This window comes from Orbicella franksi, unplaced genomic scaffold (genome assembly GCF_964199315.1).
Source record: "Orbicella franksi unplaced genomic scaffold, jaOrbFran1.1 SCAFFOLD_255, whole genome shotgun sequence".
In the NCBI taxonomy this organism is placed as follows: Eukaryota; Metazoa; Cnidaria; class Anthozoa; order Scleractinia; family Merulinidae; genus Orbicella; species Orbicella franksi.
The window spans coordinates 1,205-5,000 of record NW_027671081.1 but is presented as its reverse complement, the minus strand read 5'-3'; the positions used below and the strand labels follow the sequence as shown (position 1 = coordinate 5,000).

Sequence of the window (3,796 nt, the reverse complement as noted above, 5' to 3'; positions counted from 1 at the left end):
AAATAGCAGGGTTGAGGCACGAGCTTGATATCTGCGCTAGATAACACCAGATGCGAAGGGCGAAGTTGTTTTCGCTTCTAATCGAAACTATAACAAAATTCTCGAAAGTGATTGGCTATCAGCAGCCCGATTTGAGCATTAATTGGACAGTGTGTGCGCGTCATGCTTGTAATTGGACAGTGCGCGTCATTTTGCGCGCGCTGTTGTGGTACACTTTAATTTGTTGTGTAAACTGCTGTGTTTTTCAGCATTCATAACGACGTTAAATCTTTCAGCGCTCAATCGATGGTTTGCTCGTTTCTCGAATTTTGTCATAGTTTTGATTAATTGGTAACAGGACATCGTGTCGTCCAATTTAGTCTGTAATCATACTCGTGATTAACAAATCGGACTCCCGCTTCGCGGTCGTCCGATTTTGTTACCGAATTGGACTCCACTCAGTCCTATTACCATTAATTCCATAGACGTTCAGTAACTCCACCCAAAACGTCGGCGCCCAGCTAGCAAAGGCGGAATCCAAAAACTGCAACGACCATTAAACGAATTGATTTCACTTTACACTTGGCAACTGCACCGTGAATTGTTCCATTTTTGCTTCTTTTCCACAGAAAAACGGCAATCTTTGTGTAGGTGAGGAACATGTACGTTAATGGAATATCAAACGCTAGCAAAAAGTAGATTGTTTTGGATGGCTGAGTTTTCCAATCTGAAGGCAAATTACAGAAGCTATATTCTATTCGTCTTTAGAGCAAATTACTTCAGTGTCTGTCCTAACGCTATAAATAAAAGGTATAGACGTTATGAAGGCGTAAATCAAAATGGTCGCAACCCGTTTAAAATACGTCTTTAAATGTCTCGGCACTAAGCTATCAAAAGGTCGTAAGACGTTTCTGTGTCGGTCCCAGGCGATCGCGGCCAAACTGTTGAAAATGGCTGCGGCGCAGGCGTAGTCGATGAGCACGAGAGCCTTGCATGATGAAGAGTTGCCCTTGGAGAATTGAATGTTCCAAAAAATTGGAACGCTCAAGTGAAGCAGTAGATGCGTGACAGACAAATGGAAAATCAGAGAACGTGAAATATTCTGCCGTATCTTACCAGAAAACTTGAAATATTCTGTCGTATCTTACCACTTCGAACCATGAGAAAGACCATCATGATGTTGAGAACAGCACTACGTAAAAGCAACGCGTAGTATGCGACGTATCCTAGAGACACAGTGATGAAGAATGTTTATCACTTGTGTTACTCCAGCTTTCTTCAATTGATTTTCTCCTGAGTTTCGCCTCCAGCGCCCGGACTGGCAAGAGACGAGAAAACGGTGTTTTTGGACTCAAAATCTTGTAATTCCGCGCTTTTCTATACCAAAACGCAGTAAGCTCTGTTGGTTAAATGCAAGTCTTAACGCCCTGAGATAGCGTGTCTGATGAAAGCCATTTTCTCTTAATGTTCCGGACACAGGTTGGTGAACAGCTAAGTTAATTGAATCCACTGCGAAAAATAAAGAGTTTCATTACAACGAACGGCAAAAAAGAAACTTTCGGACAAGTACAATGAAAATCAATTACAAGGCCCCCGGTCTGTCTTTTTACGGTCAAATATATTTATTTTTAATTTCTGCATTCTCTGTCTTACAATATTTTAGAAAATGACAGAAATAACCTATAAGTGCTCCCAGCTTAGGTCGCACTAAATTTGTAATTCACTGTGTATTTTTTCGCTAAGAGTTTGCTATCACACAAGATATGTGCTCTGTTTAAAATGAGTTTTCGCCGCCGTCAAACAAAACTACAACATAGTAACTGGAAAGCCAACTTGCTCTACTCTTCTTAATCGTAGTCTGAGAGATTCGTAAAAGCTGCAATATTCATATACCGTGAGATCTCCCAAGAATATTTTTGTATTTTATTCTCTGGAACAGTTAAACCACGTAGGAACCACAAAAGGGACCCTCAATAACGAGGTGACCGTATCAACCGTGCAAGTGTCCACATAAACCCGGAAAGAGACCGTATCAAACGGCAGGTGTACTTATTATTGTGGAAGTGACCGGACCGACTACGTATCTACCGTTTCAACCGGGCAGATCTACGTATTAAATGTGGAGGTTTATGTATCAACCTGGCAGGTTCCCGTAACAACAAGGTAAGTGGCAGTACCCTCCGAGCAGGTGTATGTATCAACCGGGTAGGTGTATGTATTAACCGGGAAAGTGTCTGTATCGACCGGCCAGGTTTCCGTATCGAACAGGCAGGTGTACATATCAACCGAGCCAGTGACCGTATCAACCAGGCAGGTACACATAACTGGGCGGGTGTCCGTATCAACCGGGCAGGTATCCGGAAAGCGGGCTGCGGCACTCCTTTTTCATTTTTTTCTGTGTAGTTTGTGTATGAAATACTAGATGTATCAGTATTGCAGTCCGCGCAAAACCTTTCAATGGTATAAATTAAATTCTTAAACAGCAACTAACAAATTACAAAGCATAATGCATCGGCACTTGTAAATGACCTGGCAGACGTCAACCTATGGCTACCTATCAGACGCTCGTCTCGCCTTTGCCCTTTGTAAACAGGCAACCTGACAGGGCGGCTTGAAGAGAGGGTGCACACTGTAAATCCCATTCCTCAACCCAATTTGTGCCCAGATCTCAGGCTATTTTATGCCGGAAGTCCAGTCCAATTTTCATTCTTAGTTTGTTATTCCCAGTCCCCGTGGTCCAAATCCCCTTTTTCTATAGAAAAAAAAAAACAAAAATGCCATCCAAATTACACTTTCCATTTCACCTCTTCAGATTCCCCTCAAAATGATAATATAACACAGACCGCACGATAAAGTAAAGGAAAATATCAGCAGTAGCTTCTGCAGATCAAACAAGTCAAAATTAGAGTATTTTATAACAAAATCATGGCTTGATATTCAGTGAATGGTCAACTGTTGAATCAAGTAAGATTGCAGTCAAATTAAAGATTCTTTATAAAGTAATTCATTTTTCGGTAGCAATGCAATGCTTTTTTCTCTTTTTTTCCTAAAACGTCTGCCTCACGTTTTTCAAAAGCGCGGTGACAATCATAAATTAAAGCTTTTTATATAACGTTAGACTACGTGCGTGAACTCACAAACAACATTACGAGCTTGTTTTTCTGCTGAGTGATTCGGCGGACGTGAGGGTGGGGAGGTACGGGAAAACGCATTCAAGAGTCTATAAACTGGGGCTCAAAATCAAGTTCAAAATCAGGTCAATCAAGGTATTTGTGAAGAAATTTGGAGAAAAAAGAAAACAAAGCTAGTGAAAACTGCTCTGAAATTTTAAAATATCCACAACCAGTTCCGTCAGTTGGTAAATTCTTCTATTTTACAATAACTGTCTGATTTCTCGTGCGCTGATTGGCTCATTTTTATCATCAATAAGAGTACAGACAGATAAAATTTTAATTTATTTAAGCTTTCAAACTGTCAACTTGTTAACCAGTGAGTTTTTAAGACCTTTTTTAAGTAGCCAATCAAAGAGCGAGAAAAGCTATTGACAATGTTCACGTCATTTTGAATAAAATTCACCTATCTTTGTTTATGGCAAGTTTACTACGTCTTTTCTTCTTGTTTATTTCCCGGCATTTGACCATTTTGGGGTCTTGTTATTGTAAGACACAAATTGACGTCAGTTTTTTATGTGTCTGTCCTCTTATTGACGATAAATTTCGTCACATTGTGAAAGTTTACTGCGGAACCACTTGCCTGCGGCTCGTGATTCCACAGCCACTTTGACAATGTTATGACGCAATTTATCATCAATAAGAGG

General features: G+C 40.5%; 1 pseudogene; it reads right to left on the bottom strand.

Annotated features, from left to right (window-relative positions):
- Nucleotides 1–2,301, bottom strand: part of LOC145477302 (putative G-protein coupled receptor 19) — a 2,393-nt pseudogene extending 92 nt beyond the window's left edge.
- Between the last annotated feature and the right edge of the window lie 1,495 nt (nucleotides 2,302–3,796).